This window comes from Dasypus novemcinctus, chromosome 4, assembly GCF_030445035.2.
Source record: "Dasypus novemcinctus isolate mDasNov1 chromosome 4, mDasNov1.1.hap2, whole genome shotgun sequence".
NCBI lineage: Eukaryota > Metazoa > Chordata > Mammalia > Cingulata > Dasypodidae > Dasypus > Dasypus novemcinctus.
In genome coordinates, this window is record NC_080676.1 from 114,926,540 (window position 1) to 114,948,683 (window position 22,144).

The window sequence follows — 22,144 nt, forward strand, 5'->3', positions numbered from 1 at the left end:
CAATTCTACCTTTAGCAAGCACCACCTTTGCCACTCTCTCTCCAAATCGATGTCCACACACCCTCTGCCCTGCAAGCCTCCAAGATAGTCTGCGCTGGCAAGACTCCAACCCCACTCGGCCACCTCTTTGCAGGTGAGACCGCAAGGTGCACTCACTCAGACGCCATCTTGCCCACTTTTACTTTTAAAGTCTTTAACAGATTGGATAAGACTTCTCTCATTGTTAAAGGCAATCTCATCAATTCATTGTAGATGTCATCATCCATACATGCAATCAACTTACTGATGATTTAAGTCCATGAAATGTCCTCACAGTAACAATCAGGCCAGTGCTTGCTTGTGAACATGACCTTAACCATCATAACAGGAAAGGAGAAAGTGAAAAAAATAAAGGAAAACAGAAAAAAGTAGTAAAATGGTAGTTTTTAATCCATATCAATATTTACATTAAATATTAATAGAGCAAACAACAAAATGAAAAGACAGAAATTGTCAGAATGGGTAAAAAAAAGTATATTTCTATAAAAGTCACAAAATTGATGTTTAGATTCCTCTGACCTCATATTCTATGGTTTTCAAATCCTTTATATGTCTTATCCCCAGAGAAGTACAACCAAGTGTGAGAAATAGAGAATGCATTATTTTAATTTTAGTGATCTGAGAAACAATACATAATTACAAATGGTCAGCAGGAAAAATACAACCAACTAAGAACTTAGTTGCAGCTTTCAAACAAGAAAACTCTAAGTATAGATACAACGTTTAATAGATAAGTACATTGGATAGAACAGATATCGTAGTTTTTTTTTGACTCAGAAATCTAAGAACTAGAGTATGGGCAGCAGACTTGGCCCAGTGGTTAGGGCGTCTGTCTACCACATGGGAGGTCCATGGTTCAAACCCCGGGCCTCCTTGACCCATGTGGAGCTGGCCCATGCGCAGTGCTGATGCACGCAAGGAGTGCCCTACCACGCAGGGGTGTCCCTGCATAGGGTAGCCCCACACGTAAGGAGAGCACCCCATAAGGAGAGCCGCCCAGCACGAAAGAAAGTGCAGCCTGCCCAGGAATGGTGCCGCACACACGGACAGCTGACACAACAAGATGACACAACAAAAAGAAACACAGGTTCCCGTGCCACTGACAACAACAGAAGCGGAGAAAGAAGACACAACAAATAGACACAGAGAACAGACCCCTGGGGGGGAGGGGAGGAGAGGGGGGGGATAAAAAAATAAATTAATTAAAAAAAAAAGAACTAGAACTAGAGTATGCCACAATAATATAAAACAAGGTGCAGGTTATTATTATTCAAGTGATGATACATATTGATAATAATGATTGGTATTCTATACAAATATATTAATTTCAGGGTATATCTATTTATGTGCTTTCTATTATGCCTTAATGATAATTTTCCTTTTCAAAAAGGCTTTGTATGTAAGAGGGTGATAACTTTTTGCTTCTACTATAAATTTCTCCTTTTTACCAGATGATTAGAATTCCATCAGCTTAGTCCAAACAAAAATAAAAATAAAAATAAAAATATATTTTCATATAAATAGTATTTTTATTCTGTAAAATAGATTTCACAGTTGGGAATTTTCCTAATAATGAAGTTCAATTTTACCATGTTAAAATCAAGTTTTAAACCCTAATTGAGTGATTGCCAAAATTTTATCCCATTGATTTAGCTGCCTTTTTAGCCTTTTGACATAGTTTTTGTGGTGCAAAAGTGTTTAATTTTGAGGAGGTCCCATTTATCTAATTTTTCTTTTGTTACTCATACAAAGAGATAATACAACTCAGCAATAAAAAGACAAACTAACTGATTTTAAAAATGGGCAAAAGACTTGAAAAGATAATTGTCCAATGAAGATATACAAATGTAAAAGAAACACATGAAAAAAATGATCAGCATCGCTAGCAATTAGGGAAATGCAAATTAAAACTACAAAGAGCTATCTTTTCACACCTTTTAGAATTGCTGCTATTAAAAAGTAGGTTACCTGTGAATGTTGGAGAGGATGTGGAGAAATAGGATTGCTATTCACTGTTGGTGGGAATGTAGACTGGTGCAGCCAGTGTGGAGAACGGTTTGGCAATTCCCAAGGAAGTTGAATGTAGACTTGTTATGTGACCTGGCAGTACCATTACTAAGTATATACCCAGAAGAACTGAAAGCAGAGAAATAAATAGATATCTGCACACAGATGTTCATAGTGGCACTATTTACTAATTGTCAAACATTGGAAACAACCCAGGTGTCCATCAACTGATGGATGGTAAACAAATTGTGGTGTACATACACAATGGAATATTATGCAGTGCTAAGAAGAACTGAAGTCATGAAGCATATGATAACATGGATGAACTTATATTGAGTGAAGCAATCGAGACACAAAAGGGCAAATACTGTATGATTGCATTATTACAAACTAAATATATTGTGTAAACTCATAGAGTTAATAATTAGAATATAGTTCACCAGAAAATAGAAGGAGGGTAGAGAATGGAAAGCTAAGGGTTAATATGTACAGAATTGGTAAAAAGATTATTTGTAAATCTTTGGAATTGAATAGAAATGGTTAAAGCATATCTTGGTGTTTGTTAAGTCTAAGGTCATGTATATTATGAGAAGGAGAGCTAAAAACTGTACCTTGGGATTCTATAGGATTGTAAAACCTCATGTAAAACATGAATATGGGTGACACTGCATATATAAGACTGTACAAAATATAAATACAAATATACTACTAGAGAGAATGGAAAAGAATAGCAGCTATGTACGGCAGGGAAAGCATAGAGATAGAGAGATTGAGAGGTGATGAATTTTGGTTGTTTGTTTTTATTTATTATTATTACTGGAATAATGAAAGTGCTGTAAGAATGATTGAAGTGATGAATGCACAAATATGTGATTACACTAATACCATTGATTTTTAACTTTGGATGGATTTATGTCTTTTAATATCAGTAAAATAGATTTAAGAAAAAAATTTTTAAATAGAGTTTTATATCTTTTTTGAAATATTATTGTTTATTCTTATAGTTAACTGCAACTGTCATGTAACATAGGGAGAGAAATTTAATAGTGCAATTTTACTAATGTTTTCTATAAGAGCAGCCATGTTAAGTATTTTATTTCTTCAAAATGAATATCAACTTAATAAAATATTTATAAGAAGTAGAGAGCAAGTGACGCAAAATATAAATCATTTTGTCTCCATCCTTTGAGAGTTCTGAAGTTTGTATTCACCACTCCCAAATTGCATCAATTTATAAAATATTTTGAAAAAATATGTCTCCTGCTCTCATTTATTGCTCCTTTTATTCCTAAAAAATAAGGGATAAAACACAAATTTTAAATTTAATATATGAAATCATATTCCATTAGTTTTTAAGTTTTTAATAGTTTATTTGGAGATAAATTTAGATCTATATGCAGTTATAATAAATAATACAAAGAAAGCCTGTGTACCTTCTACCCATTTCTTAATGCTAAAATCTTGCAAGCTATAGTGCAATATTATAAGCACGATATTGACAGAGATACAGTCAAGGTACAGAACTTTTCCATCACAGCAAGGATCCTTTATGTTGTCCTTTAATACCCACACTTTCTTCTCTCCCTCCCACCTTCCCCTTGTCTCTATCTGTTTAATTCCTGGCAATCATTAATACATCCTCTATTTACATAAATTTAAATAGGATGCTATAGTGTGTAACCTTTTGTGATTGGCTTTTATCACTCAACATAATTCTCTGGAGATTCATCAAAGTTAATGTATAGTTTGTTAATTTGAATTGCTGAGTAGTGTTCCATGGTGTAGATGTACAAAAATGTATTTAACCATTTTACCTTTTGAAAGATATCTAGGGTAATTTCAGTTTGTGGCTATTACAAATAAATTCCATTACTGGAAAAAAATGGTGGTGGCTATATATTTTAATTTCTTTTGAAGAGGAAAATTGCTAGGTGCTATATAATTGCATATTTATTTTTTACAGAAACTGCAAGATTTTTTTTCCAGAAGAGTTGCATTATTATACACTCCTACTTGCAAAATATGACTAATATACTTTCTCTGCATCCTCACCAGCATTTGGTGGTGTCACTATTTTTATTTTAGCCATTATGTTAGTTTCTCTGACTGCTCAAGCAAATAACACAAAACAAGTTGGGTAAAATTTATTCACTCATGGTTTTAAGTCTAAAAGAAAGATTAAATCAAGGCATCATTAAGGCAATGCTTCTTCCTGAAGACTGGTTTTCTGGGTCTGGCTGCCAGATATCATTTGTCCCTAGCACTTCTGTCACATGGCAATGCACATGGCAGCTTCCCCTCACTTTTTCCTTCTTTCCCAAGGTCCATTGAATTTCAGCTTCTTGCTTTCAGGGCTGGCTTTCTCTCTCTGGGTCAAAATTTTGTTCTACCTATAAGGCATAAGACTGTATAACACAGTGAACTATGTGATGGAAGATGGATTGTGGTTAGCAGTACAAATATGAGAGTGTTCACTCATGAACTATAACAAATGTACAATACTAATACATAGTGTTAATAGGGGGTATATGGAAAAAATATGTCAAGGATATGCAATGGATCATAGTAGTAAGAGTTTTATCATAATCTGTAGTAAATGTTCTACAACAAAGTAAGGTCTTGGTGGAGGGGTCATGTATGGGAATTCTGCACATTATGCATGATTGTTTTATAAGCTCACAACTTCTCTAATATAAATTGAAAAGTGAAAGCAATAAAAAATAAAATCAATTGGCAAAAAAGAAGTAATAATATGTAAACTCAAACAATGCATAACGACTTCTTTCTGCTTGCAATAAAATGATTATACCTATAAATTAAAAAAAAAATCAGGTATGCTAATACCACAACACTGCCTTGATTAGTTTTATCTTTATACTTAATCTTGAAATTGGATACACTGATTCCTCCCACTTTATTATTCTTTTTCAAAATTGTTTTAGCTATTCTAGTTCTTTTAGTTTTCCATATAAACATAAACATCAAAACAATCTTGTCTGTAGCTAAAAATATCTTACTGGAATTATGTTAAATCTGTATATAAATTTGAGGAGAACTGACATCTTTCCTCTATTGAATCTTCTAATTCATGACATTCTTTAAAACTGCTTTTATCAATAAGTCCTAGAGAAGTCATTCTTTTTTTCTGGATTTACACCAAATTATTACATTTTTGAGCAACTGTAAAAGGTATTTTAATTTCTCAGTGTCTTCATATATTTGGCTAGGGTATAGAAATGTAATTGATTTTGTATGTCTGTCTTGTATTCTGCAATCTTCTTAGTCATAGAAGTTTTCTGTAAATTTTGTAGAGTTAAAAAAATTTTTATCTATTTTTTATAGATACATAAATCACTCAAAATGTTACAATAAAAAATATAATAGGTTCCCATATATCCTACTCCCCATACCCCCCATTCCTCCCACTTTGACAACTTCTTTCATTAGTGTGGCACATTCATTGCATTTGATGAGTGCATTTTTGAGCATTGCTACATAGCATGGATTATAGTTTATGTTGTAGTTTACTCTCCCCATCTATTCAGTGAGTTATGGCAGGAGTTTTATGTAGACATTCATAGCACTTGGAAATAGAGACAGTTTTATTTCTTCCCTTTCTATCTCTACACAGTTCCTCTTTTAATATTATTGTTCTGCCAAGAACTTCCAGCACTCTGTTGAATAAGAGTGGTGACACTAGACCCCCTTGTCCTGGTTCTTATCTTAGGGAGAAAGCATTCAGGCCTTTGCCTAATATTTATTACCTGCAGATTTCTTTACCAAGAAGAAGTTGCACTCTATTCTTGTTTTTTCAAAGTTTTTATTTAGTTAGTTTTTTTTTATCATAAAGTGGGTGTTGAATTTTGCCCATTGCTTTTTCTGTGTCAATTTGAAATGATCCTGTGATTTTTCCTTTTTAGGCTGTTAATATGATGTAGTCCAATGAGTTTCAAATGTTGGAACATCCTTCTATTGCTAAAATAAACATCCCTGAAAATGGTGTATAATTCTTTTTTTTATATCGCTGAATTCTGTCTGCTCATATTTTGTTAAAGATTTTGTGTATATATTCATGATAGATATTAGTCTGTGTTTATTTTTCTCCTATTCTATATTTGATTTTGTTATCAGGGTAATTCTAAATTCATAAAATCAATTAGAAAATATCTCCTCCTATTTTCTGGAAGAGATTGTGTAAAATTAATGTTAATTCTGATTTTATCATTTGGTGGAATTAACCAGTGAAGAACATCTGGGCTGGCCTGAATATTGCTATTTTGGGAATTTACAAATTATAGATTCAATTACCTTAATAGTTGCATGGCTATTCATATTATCTATCTCATATTGGTTGAGTAGCTTGTGCTTTTCAAGGAATTGGTCTGTTTGGTCTAATTTGTCATATGTATGTGTGTGGCATTGTTTGAAGCATTTAGTTACTACCATTTTGATGTCTGTAGGTTCTGTGATGATATTCTATTATTTAATACATTTCTGATAGTGGCAATTTCTTCTTTTTTCAATGTTTGCTGTTTTTTAGAGTTTTGTTAATTTTATTGATGCTCTCAAGTGATACTTTCATTCTTTTTCTGGTTACAATTTCATTGTTTTCTGCTCATTATTATTTCCTCCTTCATCTTGCTTTCAGTTTGCTTTGTTTTTTTCTAGGTTCGTGAAGTGTTTATTTTATTGACTTGAAACTTCTCTTTTCTAATCAATTTCTATAGATTTCCTTCTCAGAAGTAGTTTAGCTTCATCTTACAATTTTAACTTATTATATTTTCAGTTTCACTCCGTATTAATACATTTTAAAAATTTTCCTTGAAGTTTCATTTTTGACTCATCGATCATGTAGAAGTCTGTTATTTAATATCCAATTGCTGGATATTTTTGATTTTCAGTTTGATTCCTTTATAGGGGAGAATGCATTCTATATGGCTTCCATTCTTTTACATTTTTGAAGTTTGTTTTATATTCCAGTACATGGTATACCTTGGTATATGGTCTGTGGGCACTGGAAAAAATGAGTATTCTGTCCTTAGGTGGAGTGTTCTAAAAAGGCCAATTAGGTAATGTTGGTTGATTGTGTGGCTGAGTTTTTCTCTGTTCTCACTGATATTCTATTTGGTTTTTCTATCAATTATTGAAAGAGGCATGCTGATGTAATTGTTGATTTGTCTATTTCTCTTTCAGATCTAGCCATTCTTGCAAAATGTTTGTTGAGGTTCTGTTGTTTGAGAGATATATTTAGATTGGCTCTGTCTTCTTAGCGAATTGAATTTTTTTTTATCATTATGCAATCCTTTTACCTGTCACTTGTAATTTTCTTTGTTCTGAACTCTATTTTATCATATACAGACTTATCATTTCCTTTCTAGTAAAAGAATTTCCTTCAGTTATTCTTTTAGTGTAGTTCTGCTGGTAATAAATTCTCTTTATTTTTCCTTTGTCTGAGAATGTCTTGATTTCCCCTTCTTTCTCGAGGATTTTTTTTTACTGGATATGTGACTCTAGATTGACATTTCTTTTCCATCAGCTCTTGAGAAATGATCTGCCCCTTACTTCTGGCATCCATGGTCTGATGAGAAATAATTTTCTTTTAGATAAACTTTCCCTTATGCAAGTTGTTGTTTCTCACTGTTTTAAAAATATATTCTTTGTCTTTAGTTTTCAAAAGTTTGACTAGTATGTGCTTTAGTATGGATTTATTTAGGTTTATTTTATTTTGGGTCTGTTTAACTTCTTGAATCTGTAGATTTATGGGTATTTCTTTTTTTCCAAAATTATAATTCCTTAGCCATTATTTCTTTGAGTACTTTTACAGCCCCATTCTCTTTCTCTTAATCAGGACTCTTTTACATAAGACAATCCATAAGACTGTTCAACTTTTAAATCAATCCATTTGCTATCTTTTATTCAGATTGTGTAATTTCTACTGTTCTATCTTCTAATTCACTAGTTCTTCATTCTGTCCCCTCCAATCTGCTACTGAATTCCATCCACTGAGTTTTTCATTTCACTTTGTTTTATTTTTCAGTACTGAAAGTTCCAGTTGGTTCTTCTTTATATCTTCTAGTTCTTTGTTGAGACTATTTTTTTTCAATTGTATCAAGTGTGTTTATAATTGCTCACTGAAGCATTTTTATAATGGCTGCTCTAAAATAATTTCTGCATAATTCTAACATCTTTTTCATCTTGCTGCTGACATCTGTTGATTGTTTTTCTCAGTCGGTTTCAAATCTTGTTTCTTGTGATGATGAGTGACTTTTTATTGAAACCTGGCTATTTATGTTTATATTATGACACTCTGTATATTATTTAGACCACTGTTTTAGCTAGCTTCCTCTGACATGTCCCTTCCTTCCAGCAGGTGAAAGTGAGGCTGTTGCCACATTCCTGAATGGTAGAGATAGAAGTCCAGTTTTCCCACTTGGCTCCACTGACACCTGTGTTAGGGGGTTGCTTATTACTTACGGATGGAGGTGGGAATTTTGGCTCCTGAAAGGCCTTGCATGCCATCTTGAAGGGGAAAGGAGGCTTTGTTACTGCTCTTCATGTGAGTCCACTGATACTACAGGGGTAAGTGGGTTTGTTACAGGTCAGGATGTCCTAGTCCTGACTTTTAACTAGGTCTTCCCAGACAACAGCCCAGTGGGAAGTAGGAGGAGCACTTTATCCTGCTGGGTGGAGGTAGAGTTACATGTCCAGGCTCTCTCCTGTCCACCCTGCCATGTCCCCACTTTTACAGGGGTGGGGATAATACTCAGCTTCTCTGATACCTCCTTATCAGGGGTGTTAGCAGCCTTCATGACAGCCTGGTGAGGGTGGATGTCTAAGCTTCCCACTTGGTCTTTGTTGGCATGAATGGAGATAGGAGCCACAATTTTTTCTTTGGTGTTTGGCTTGAGTAGAGTGGTTATTGTTTAAAAATTTTTATGTCGTTATGCTGCTGCCTTTCCTGGTCCTTTGACTGGAGAGAGCAGGATTTTGTAATTTTTTTTTTTTTTTTTTGGTCTGCACTCCTTGGTGTTTCCATGTTGTAGCTTCTGCAGCTTCAAGGGTGGGATATATAGGGCAAAAAGAAAATGCAGGAAACTCACCACAATATCATTATTTGGATCCCAAATTCCCTAGTTAATCTATATTCTTCTCTCCACCTTTCAGAGTTTTTTCTGTTTGTTTTAATGTTGAGTGCTTTTACTTCTACAAAGCAGGAGAAATAAGAAAAAGGGGAGGAGGGGGCAAGATGGCGGCTGAGTGAACATCCCTGTTAGAGTCTTCTGCAGGGAATCGGCTGGGCGGCGTTGGAGACTCTTTGGGACCGGATTGTTTTGGGATTTTTGCTGGTCCGGAGGTGTCTGGACATCGATTTGGAGGGAAGGTAACAGAGAGGATTCGTCTGTGAAATATACACGGAGATCCCAGCTACCTGTAGAGGATTCCCTTCTTGGGTAGGCGGAGACGAGGCATCTAGCCCCGCTCGGTGGGGCTGGGCCAGGCCGGGCCGCGCTGCGCCGGCGGTGAGCGGGGCCGGGCGGGGCCGAGCCAGGCCGAGCCGGGCCGCGGTAGCGCTTGGAGCCGGGCGGGGCCGGTGCAGGCCCCGGCTGCGGGCCGCGGTAGCGCTTGGAGCCGGGCGGGGCCGGTGCAGGCCCCGGCTGCGGGCCGCGGTAGCGCTTGGAGCCGGGCGGGGCCGGTGCAGGCCCCGGCTGCGGGCCGCGGTAGCGCTTGGAGCCGGGCGGGGCCGGTGCAGGCCCCGGCTGCGGGCCGCGGTAGCGTTTGGACCCGGGCGGGCCCGGGTCAGGCCGCGGCGGGTACGGAGCCGGGCAGGGCCGGTCCAGGCCGCGGTGGCGGGAGGTGGACGCCGGAGCCGGCTGGGCCGCTGTAGCGAGCGGAGCTGGGCGGAGCCAGGCCAGGCCAAGGCGGCGTGAGGAGCCGGGCAGAGCCGGTCCAAGCCTCCGTGGCGGGCGGAACCGGGCCTGCGGAGGGGTTTCTGTTTTTTGTTTGTTTGTTTGTTTGTTTGTTTTTTGTTTTTTGTTTTTTGTTTTTTTTAATTTTACTTAATTTTTTTTTTTTTTTTTTTTTTTGAGCATCTGCAGTACTGGGGAGTTCGTGGGCCCTGGGCGGCCTATTGGGGGTTTGTGGGAAGGGAGGTGCTTGCAGACCCATTTGGGCAGACAGACGGGGGGGTTTTAGGGCAAAGCGGGGGGAAGTTGTTGTTTTAGATAGTGTTGCAATTGTGACACGTGTGTACCTGTATCTCTCTTCTCCCTATCCGTTCCCCACCGTTTGCCCATCCTCTTTTTCTTTCTTCCTTTCTTCTTGCCTTTCTTTTTTCTTTATTATAATTAGTTTTTTTTTTTCTTTTTTCGGTTTTCTCTTTCCCTCTTGTCCCTCATCTTCCACTTATTTTTACTTTAATTCAAGTATACAATAGGTACTACAGGGAACACCTCACATTTGCTGGGTTTTCCCATCCTCCACTGCCTCATTTCTGTGTGAACTGATTTAGGCTACCTACACTATCCCCCTTCCCCTGCATCTTGATATCCACTATCATCTACTGTCTCTCCTATATTCCACCCCCCACCTCCCGTTCTTTGATCCACAAAGTGTCTAACTCTTAATTTCTAATACCTTTGTTCTGTTTTCTGTCTATTATCCACTCTTGAAACTATTACCTTTCTTTTCTTTTTCCCTCTCTCATGAAAACAATAGCTGAGTAGTTCATACCATATTCCTCCCAAATTCAGTCATCAACTTCATAAAAGGTACTCTACCTACAGCTATAACTCTATACAATCTACATGAATCTAACCTCCATCCTTCCAGATCTCATATTCCTGCTTTATTAACATACATCACCAATACAACTTTACACTTTTCCCTTGCTTACACAATTGCCTTTCCCCAACACTAATACTTTCCTCTAAAGTGAACTTAACCAACAACAAGTAACTAGAATAAGAAGAAAAAAGTGACAAAGAGAAGATATAACACCTGTGCAAAAATAACAACTAATTAACCTCCAAGAGCAGACAAAGAAGCTAAGGAACTGATTAAATTCGTCAAAATAAAGAGATGACCAGAAAGCAACAAAAATCTACGAACCAAACCAATAATCAGGAAAACATGGCTGAATCCAATCAACAAACCAATAATCACGAAGGGGAGCAAAACTTGGCACAAGCAATGAAAGATCTCAGAACATTTATCACCGACAAATTTGATGCAGTAATGAAAGAGGTTAACAACATGAAGACATCACTTGGAGGGGAAATTGCAGACATACGCAAAAACATAACAGATATGATGGGAATGAACACCACAGTTCAAGAAATCAAAAATACACTTGCAGCAAATATCAGCAGACTAGAAGAGACAGAGCAGAGAATTAGTGATGTGGAAGACAGTACATCAGAAATCAAACAGATAGTAGAAGGGGTCAATAAGAAGATAGAAAAAATCCAATTAGGATTTAGGGACCTGAATGACAATGCAAAACGCTCAAACATACGTATTATAGGCATTCCAGAAGGTGAAGAGAAGGGAAAGGGGTCAGAAAGAGTGTTGCAGGAAATAATGGCTGAAAACTTCCCAAATCTACTGAAAGAGACAGATGTACATATCCAAGAAGCACAGCGCACTCCACAAGTCATAAATCCCAACGGGCCCACCCCAAGACATATACTTGTCAAATTATCCAATGCTCAAGACAAAGAGAAAATCCTAAAAGCAGCAAGAGAAAAGAAAACCATCACATACAAGGGAAGCTCAATTAGATTAAGTGCTGATTTCTCTTCTGAAACCATGGAGGCAAGAAGACAGTGGTATGATATAGTCAAGGTACTAAAGGAAAAAAATTTCCAACCAAGAATACTCTATCCAGCTAAACTAGCATTCAAACATGATGGAGAGTTCAAAATATTCGCAGACAAACAGAAACTGAAAGAGTATACCAACAAGAAACCTCCCCTTCAAGAAATTCTAAAGGGAGTTCTGCAGGAAGAAAGGAAAAAACAGGAAAGGCAAAGTTGGAGGAGAGTATAAGACCAACAACAACAACAAAAAAGACAAAAAAAAAAATATACAAACAAAATATGACAAACAAAAATCCAATCAAAATATGGCTAACACAAATAATTCCTTGATAGTAATAACACTGAATGTCAATGGATTAAACTCACCTATCAAAAGATTCAGACTGGGACACTGGATAAGGAAATATGACCCATCCATATGCTGTCTACAAGAGACACATCTTAGACCCAGAGACGCATGGAGATTGAAAGTGAAAGGCTGGAAAACAATCATACAAGCTAACAATAACCAAAAAAAGGCAGGAGTAGCTATATTAATATCAGACAAAATAGACTTTAAATGTGAAACAATTGTGAGAGACAAAGAAGGATACTACATTTTAGTCAAAGGGAAAATCTGTCAAGAAGATCGAACAATCATAAATATCTATGCCCCTAACAAGGGTGCCTCTAAATACGTCAGGCAAACGCTGGAAAAACTAAGTGAAAGAATAGATACATCTACAATTATAGTGGGGGATTTTAATACACCACTATCAACTCTGGACAGAACATCTCAAAAGAGAATCACCAAAGAAACAAAACATCTGAATAGTATATTAGAGGAGCTCGATCTAATAGACATATATAGATCGCTACACCCAAACACAGCAGGATATACATTTTTCTCAAGCGCACATGGATCATTCTCCAAGATAGATCATATGCTAGGCCACAAAGAAAGGCTGAACGAATTCAGAAAGATTGAAATCATACAAAACATTATCTCTGACCACAGTGGAGTCAAGCTGGAGATTTGCAAGGGAAAGAAGCCCAGATTTCACACCACGATTTGGAAATTAAACAACACACTCTTAGAAAAACAGTGGGTCAAAGAGGAAATCTCAAAAGAAATCAATGACTACCTTGAAACAAACGATAATGATAACACAACATACCAAAATTTATGGGATGCAGCAAAAGCAGTACTGAGAGGGAAGTTTATAGCCATAAATTCATATATCAAAAAAGAAGAAAGAGCAAAAATTGAAGAACTAACTGCACATTTGAAGGAATTAGAAAAACAACAACAAAGTAACCCAACAGGAAGAAGAAGGAAGGAAATAACAAAGATAAGAGCAGAACTAAATGAAATAGAAAATAAGAAAGCACTTGAACAGATAAACAAGACCAAGAGCTGGTTTTTTGAGAAGATTAACAAAATTGACAAACCTTTAGCAACACTAACAAAGAAAAAAAGAGAGAAGATGCAAATACACAAAATAAGAAATGAGAAAGGCGATATCACCACTGACCCCACAGAAATAAAGACTATCATAAGAGGATATTTTGAAAAACTATATTCCAACAAAAATGACAATCTAGAGGAAATGGACAAATTCCTAGAAACACATAAACAGCCCATATTGACAAAAGAAGAAGTTGATGATCTTAACAAACCAATCACAAGCAGAGAGATAGAATCAGTTATTAAAAATCTCCCAACTAAGAAGAGCCCAGGGCCAGATGGCTTCACAGGTGAATTCTATAAAACATTCCGGAAAGAACTGACACCAATCCTGCTGAAACTATTCCAAACCATCGAAACAGAAAGAACATTACCCAACTCCTTCTATGATGCCAACATTACCCTAGTACCAAAGCCAAACAAAGACATCACAAGAAAGGAAAATTACAGACCAATTTCTCTAATGAACCTAGACGCAAAAATACTTAACAAAATACTTGCTAATCGTATTCAACAACACATTAAACGAATTATACACCACGACCAAGTGGGATTCATCCCAGGTATGCAAGGATGGTTCAACATAAGAAAATCAATCAACGTAATACACCATATAAACAGATTGAAGGAAAAAAATCACATGATTATATCTATTGATGCAGAAAAAGCATTTGACAAAATACAGCACCCTTTCTTGATAAAAACACTCCAAATGATTGGAATACAAGGAAATTTTTTGAACATGATAAAGAGTATATATGAAAAACCTAAAGCCAATATTGTTTACAATGGAGAAATCCTAGACTCCTTCCCTCTAAACTCAGGAACAAGACAAGGATGCCCACTGTCGCCGCTCCTATTTAACATTGTCTTAGAAGTACTTGCTCGAGCACTGAGGCAAGAACCAGAAATAAAAGGCATTCAAATTGGAAAGGAAGAAGTCAAAATTTCATTATTTGCAGATGACATGATCCTATACATAGAAAACCCTGAGAGATCTACAACGAAGATTCTAGAACTCATAAATGAGTTTAGTAAAGTCGCAGGTTATAAGATCAATGCGCAAAAATCAGTAGCATTTCTGTACACCAATAATGAGCAAGATCAGGAGGAAATCAAGAAACAAATACCATTCACAATAGTAAATAAAAAAATCAAATACTTAGGAATAAATTTAACTAAAGAGGTAAAGAACTTATACACTGAGAACTATACAAGATTGTTCAAGGAAATCAAAGAAGACCTAAATAAATGGAAGACTATTCCTTGTTCATGGATAGGAAGACTGAACATTATTAAGATGTCTATCCTACCAAAATTGATCTACACATTCAATGCAATCCCAATAAAAATCAATGCAGCCTTCTTTAAGGAACTAGAAAAACTAACTATGAAATTTATTTGGAAAGGAAAGAGACCCCGAATAGCCAAAGACATACTGAAAAAGAAAAACGAAATTGGAGGAATCACACTACCTGACTTCAAAACATACTATAAAGCTACGGTGGTGAAAACAGCATGGTATTGGCATAAGGAGAGACATATAGACCAATGGAATCGAATTGAAAGCTCTGATATAGAACCTCACATATACAACCACATAATATTCGATAAAGCCACCAAACCCTCTCAACTGGGAGAGAGTGGCCTATTCAACAAATGGTGTCTGGAGAACTGGATAGCCATATGTAGAAGAATGAAAGAGGATTACCATCTCACACCTTATACAAAGATCAACTCAAGATGGATCAAAGACCTAAATATAAGAGCCAAGACCATAAAAACCTTAGAAAGCAGTGTAGGGAAACATCTACAGGACCTTGTAATAGGTAATGGATTTATGAATATCTCACCAAAAGCACGAGCAGCAAAAGAACTAATAGATAAATGGGACTTCCTCAAAATTAAAGCCTTCTGCACCTCAAAGGAGTTTGTCAAGAAAGTAAAAAGGGAGCCCACACAGTGGGAGAAAATATTTGGCAATCATATATCTGATAAGAAACTTATAACTTGCATATATAAAGAACTCCTACATCTTGAAAATAAAAAGATAAACAATCCATTTAAAAAATGGGAAAAAGACTTAAACAGACACTTCTCCGAAGAAGAAATACAAATGGCAAGAAAGCACATGAAAAAATGTTCCAAATCTCTAGCTATCAGGGAAATGCAAATCAAAACCACAATGAGATACCATCTTACACCCATAAGATTGGCAGCTATGAAAAAAACAGAAGAATACAAGTGCTGGAGAGGATGCGAAGGAAGGGGAACACTCATCCACTGCTGGTGGGAATGCAGAAGGATCCAACCATTCTGGAGAACAGTATGGCGGTTTCTCAAAAAACTAGCCATAGATTTGCCATATGACCCAGCAATACCACTGCTGGGAATATACCCAGCAGAACTGAAAACAAAAACACAAACCAATATATGTACACCAATGTTCATAGCAGCATTGTTCACTATTGCCAAAAGTTGGAATCAACCCAAATGCCCATCAACAGACGAGTGGATCAATAAAATGTGGTATATACACACAATGGAATACTACTCGGCTGTAAGAACAAACACACTACAAACACATGTGATAACATGGATGAATCTTGAGAACCTTATGTTGAGTGAAGCAACCCAGACATTGAAGGACAAATACTACATGACCTCAATGATATGAAATAAACAAGCTGCCCTAGATAGCAAGAGACTGAACGATAGGCTTGCAGGAAATCGGAGGGTGGAGGAAGGATATGAGCCGATGTCTGCAGGGGTGGAATTTAAGACGAGATGGTGGTAAGTATGAACACAAAGAAGAGATAAAAGGGGGGCAAGGGGTTGCCTTTGCTTGGGGCTTTGCGGGTTTGAGGGTGGCTGGGGAGGGACGGGTGGGTAACGTTGCCCAAAAGTGGGGGGAGGGAGGGGTAGCATACAAACCAGGAGAGGGTCAGGTGTTGGTGGAGAGTAAAATGCCGAGAAAATCATATCAAAATATAATAAAGAGGGTTACCTGTTTAGAATGCTCGGAGGGGAGGGTCTGATGCAGGACGGGCTCCTGGGGAATGTCTAAATGCTCATTCTGCCAGAGTGGGTGACACCATGGGGTAGAAACCCAAGTAGTGAGAGTGGGGGTGGACCCACATCCTGGGGAGGACTAATGCCATCCAATAGAGGGAACTGTATCCCTCGAGAGAAAGGGTGGCTCCCAGGGCATTGGGGCAGTTGAGCAAGTTAGGCCCTGAACACTATTCCATCTATCTCTGGAAGTGGCTCCTCAGGAAACGGAGGTTGGCTATCACTGAGGGCACCAAGGTGGAAGGGAAAATGGACGTTAAATGTGTGGAACCAAAGTAAATGGGGGTAAGAGAGGAGTTTCTTGAGAGTACACAAGGATGGATATAAAACATGTAATATTACACCATAACATATAGGAGATGACAGACTGATAATGTAAACCATAATGTAAAACATAGGATAACTAAAAATGTAAAGAACTGTGTATCCTAAAGTATGCACCATAATGTAAACACAGATGTCACCTTGTTAGAAAGCTAATGTCTCAGACTCTGTACATCACTTTAAGTAAATATGATATGAATAGGGCGTAAGAGTATCACTGTGGAAGGGAAAAGGTTTTCTGGTGGATGTGTGGGAGTGCTGTATATTATATATATACATTGCTGTGGTCTAGGACTCCTGTGAAGAAAAGCTGAATAATTAGGGGGGGGGGGGGGGGAAAAAAGGGAAAAAAAATAGGATGTGAAATTTTTTCAAGTCAACATTCTTTATCTAAGTTCTTTATCTAACTTTATCCAAGTTCTTTATCTATCCTTTAAACTCATCGCTATATGCCATTCCCTAGTAAGGGACCATGACATTATATTGGGCTTCAAATTTCGGGGAGTTCTGGATCACAGAGTGTTTCAACAATGGCAATGGAGGGATACTGGTATGGAATACCAATGACAGGTGATATATGACTGACAGGGAGCTGTACAGAACATATGTCCAGGGTGCATGGTAATGTTTGGATATACTCATAGTGGCAACAATTAAAAACCACAGTAGGGGGGGGTACTGGGTTCCTGGCCAGTGGTGCTCTGTCGTGGTCCCTAGGGGAGCAGCGACAGTCTCCCACGTACAGTGGTGGGGACCGGGAGGGAGTGAGGGTTCAACAGTGAGCCCCTGATACTAATGACTATGCTTGTGAGCTGATAAACCCAAAATAATAACAAGGCCTAGAGCAACTTTGTGCCTGGGAATTTCCTTCTGTCAGCCTTCATGTTACTCAAATGTGGCCAGTCTCGAAGCCAAACTCAGCATGTAAATGCAATGCCTTCCCCCCAGCGTGGGACATGACACCCGGGGATGAGCCTCCCTGGCAACGAGGGACCACTATCAACTACCAACTGATGATGCAACTGGAAAATGACCTTATACGGAAGGTTCAATGCGGATCAGCAGAATATCCATGTCTACATAAAATACCATGACTTTAAAATGCTGTTTGACCTAAAGTAAGGGGGAAATGGAAAGGAGAAATGAGTTTATATGGCTACGAGTTTCTAAAAAAGAGTCTGGAGGCTGGCAGAAGGTTTGCCCTCATGCACAACTGAGCAGAGTCAGAGAGACAGATAAAGCAGATACAACCCCCTGATATTGGTTCCTTTGAGGGCTAAAGAGACCCATGGGAGTTATGGTCATGGCCGATGGGGTTAACTACCAGGGCAGATGGCCCCTCTTTGGAAATGGTGTTTATGTGTGATGAATCTGGACTCAGATGGGATCTCCCTTCATAAGACTTTCATGCTAATGTGCTGGAGGTGCAGTTAATGTTGGGGTTTAAGATATATTTAGGGGATTTGAATCTCTGGACTGACAATGTGATAGCCAGATCCTGAGCCTCAACAGACTCCAGCACTTACAATCTGATTTATTGGACTTACCACACTCAGCTAAGATGGAGGTGAAGAAGGACAACCACCACACCATGGAGCCTAGAGTGATTACAACTGAAAATGGGAGGATTGCATCCAGCATCCAGGTGGAATCTGAGCCTCCTCTTGACATAAAGGTGTAATGGACACAACCAATCCAGTGTCCACATAGAAGAGGTGGCATTGGATTGGGAAAAGTGGACATAATGGACAAAGGGTATGGGGAAAGGCAGGAAGAGATGAGAGGTGGAGGCGTCTTCGGGACATGGAGCTGCCCTGGATGGTGCTTCAGAGGTAATCACCGGACATTGTAAATCCTCACAGGGCCTACATGATGGAATAGAGGAGAGTATGGGCCATGATGTGAACCAATGTATATGAGGTGCAGAGGTGCCCAAAGATGTACTTACCAAATCCAATGGATGTGTCATGATGATGGGAACGAGTGTTGTTGGGGGGGGGGGGGGGAGAGGGGGGGTGGGGGGGTGGGGTTGAATGGGACCTCACATATATATTTTTAATGTAATATTATTACAAAGTCAATAAAAAATAAAAAAATTAAAAATAAAAAAAAAAAAAAAAAAAAAAAAAAAAAGAAAAAGGACATCTACTCCATCTTCCTGGAAGATGAAGTCCTATGTAATATTTCAATTTAGATTTGGCATATATTCCACTCTTCATATATTTCCTCTAACTCAAATTACTGAACTTTGAAATCAGAAAAAAATCTTTACTTGTACATACACAAATGCATGCTTGCTTACGTTTCATATTTTAGCCTATGGACATTAACATTTGCAAGTTAATACAGAGCTAGAATGAGACACTAAGTGTCTTCTCCAACTATGGTTATGTCTCTCACCAGATGGTATTTAGACCTACATTTTTAAGAGTAATGATAATAGCTTCAGATAACAAAATAATAATTCCTTTAAAATGCAACTATGATAAGCTCATAGATACAGTCTATAGGTCTAGATATGGTCCAATGTTTTAGGCAGGATTTTTGGTCCTGGACATTTAGAGGTTACTGAAATACTAGTTTCCTGACTTCACCTCTATACCCAGGACCAAAACTAATGCCTAAATACAATCTAGAAACTCAAAACTTATTTATTGAATGAGTGAAGAAATTGTGTGCCAGGCATTGTGCTAAGCATTTGATACATGTTATTTCACTCACTTCTTTTAAAGTGGCTTCAGATAGTATCTCCATTTTAAAGATAAGGAAATAAAGGTTTAAATTGTTTGAAAAAGTTGATCCAGCTCTTACAGGTGATAAGTGATATAGCAGGGTTTATATATTTGTCTGATTTTATATACATGCTCCTTCTGCTATTGCAAGCTGCTTTCCACAGAGACGAGAAAAAGAAAGGTTCCTTGAAACTACCCTGGTTACCACATCTGGAAATGGATTGCCTGTCACTAAATCACAAGAGCATACACAGTGAAAATTTCTCCTCTATTTTCTGAAGGAAAAAGCAAAACAAAAGCAGAAACATAGGGAAACAAAGTAACAACAATGGCATAAGTAGTGAGAAGGCTACAAGCAGACAGAAAAGGTAGAATAATGCATGGGCATTTTACCATCTTCATCGAAAAGCAATTCCAGAGGCCAATAAGCCTCAGCAAATAAATGTTTAACATATAATGGGGTGTGGAATGCAATTACATTGAAACAATTACTTTCAAATTATCCTAGCAGAATTTTTACCAGAGTTTAACTTTATTTTATTGTGTTTAATTTTCTAGTCTTATTTTTTTAGTAACTTCTAAACACAGGTCATTCAAATGCCACTTGTATCCTCTTCCATGAACATGTGCATAGTGGCAGTGGAAAGGGGGTCAGAGCTAAATTCTAGTTCATCTATCATTTCCCAATTCCAAAACCTCACCCTATTTTGAGCAGTCACCTGACAGCTATATCAAGATCCAAATTTAGTCAGTGCTGCTTGTCAACTAACACAATCCCTTAAACACAGGTTTTGTGAGTTTGCACATCTCTACTAACAGAGAAAGTATATTTTCTGTGAAGGGTAAGACACTTTGAGAATATCTAGGCCACAGATAAAAGATATTTTCCTGTTCAATGCCCATGTTTCAAGATAACATTAGTCTCACAAATTATAAATAAGCATATAAGTTAGATTAAATTTTTATTCTGGAATAAGCAGCAAAATTTATTTTCTGATTTATTTGCCTTTCAGTTCTTATGAACCAAACCAGGGGAAAATTGCATTCTGTGTGGTTTTAAAAATCTCATAGGTATGCAAACAGGGAAAGATATGAATTTAGCCAAGTGAATGAGACTATGCTCATTAATCAAAGCAGAGTGTAAAAATTTGGCTTGAAGTTGGGGTTGTTCTTGGTACTGCAAGGACTTTCTTTTAGTCCCATGCTTTGTTTTCATCCTGTCTTTTAATTACAGAGATTGCAGACAGTTTTACCTTTACATTTTCTTTGCCCATTTATACCCAAAAATCTAATTCCCTACTATTCTCTCCCTCCCTTATTCTGCTCCACTCAGAAGTTTTCTTCTTATTGTTGGCAAGCAAACCATGCACACTCTCACCCCAAGGACCTTTGCACTGCTGTTCTCTCTGCCCAGACTATTTCTCCCCCAGATACCTGCAAGGTCTGCTTTCAGGTCTCTAATCAAATACCTTCATATCAGCCAAGACTTCCCTTAGCATAAAATAATAAATCCTACTTACACTATCTTGTCCTTCCTATCATTCTTACATTACTTTATTTTTCTCCATTGTCTTTGCAGCATACTATATAGACACTTGAGTAGTTTTTATTTTATGTCCCTCCCCAAGTTTTGCTTATCTGTTGCATACAAGCTACCCAAAACTTGTGGCTTACAACCCTAAAAGTCAGTTATTTTTCTCATGAATTTGGGTTGACTGGGCTTAGTTATCGAGTTTCTCTTACAGTCTCTCATGCAGTTACTTTCAGGTGGTGGCTGGGGATCAAATCATCCAAAGTCTTGCTTGCTCACATTTTTGGCACTTGGGCTAGAAAACTCAAACATTTGGGAGCTGGAAGAGCTGGGGTTCCTCAGGAATCTTTCTATAGATACATATGGTCTCTCCCAGGCATACAGAGTCGGAGTAGCCAGGAAGCTTACATAGATTCCAAAGCAAGTGTACAGAGAGCTGTTTTACCTTTTACATTGGAAGTATGGTTCATGTACAATACTTTTTTAATTTATTTATTAGATAAGTTATAGGTTTACAGAAAAATGTAGAATATTAAATATGTTTCAGATGACTAAACAAGTGAATGAATGAAAGCATAAATACATAAAAAAGTATGTGATATGAAAACTCCATATTTTTGCATGATATTTATGTAAATCTATAATTTATTTAATAAATGAATGAATTACTTTAAAAAGTATTGTACATGAACCATATTTCCAATATTTTAATAGACACTGTTAGTCTTGAGTGTGGAGTATATGTGCCATTACCAGCCACATGGGCAAGTAACTCAAGGTTTTCCTTTGGCTTCTTTATCTTTCTAGTTCTCTCCTGAAAGATGCTTAGCACTTTCCAGTTCTATATGGAGAAGAGATTATGTAAATGCCCATGACTGTGGGCTTAAAAGGTTGTTGCAATTCTTTTAAAGCAGAATCACCATTGTTTGTGTTTTTTCTTCTTCTATAATTTATCATAGATTGAACAATATCGGCATCTTATTTGAAGTGGATGTTTTAAATCCTGATTTTATGAATCGTTTGAAGACAGGAATAAAAAACATAGAGAATGTGCCTCAACTTTTTGCCTCCACTTCCCATATTAATTAATCAATTCAGGAGAAAAAAAAAAAAGGCCACAGAAGCAAGAAGTTGAAATCAGTGAAACCTGGAAGAGAAGGGAGAGCCCAGCAGA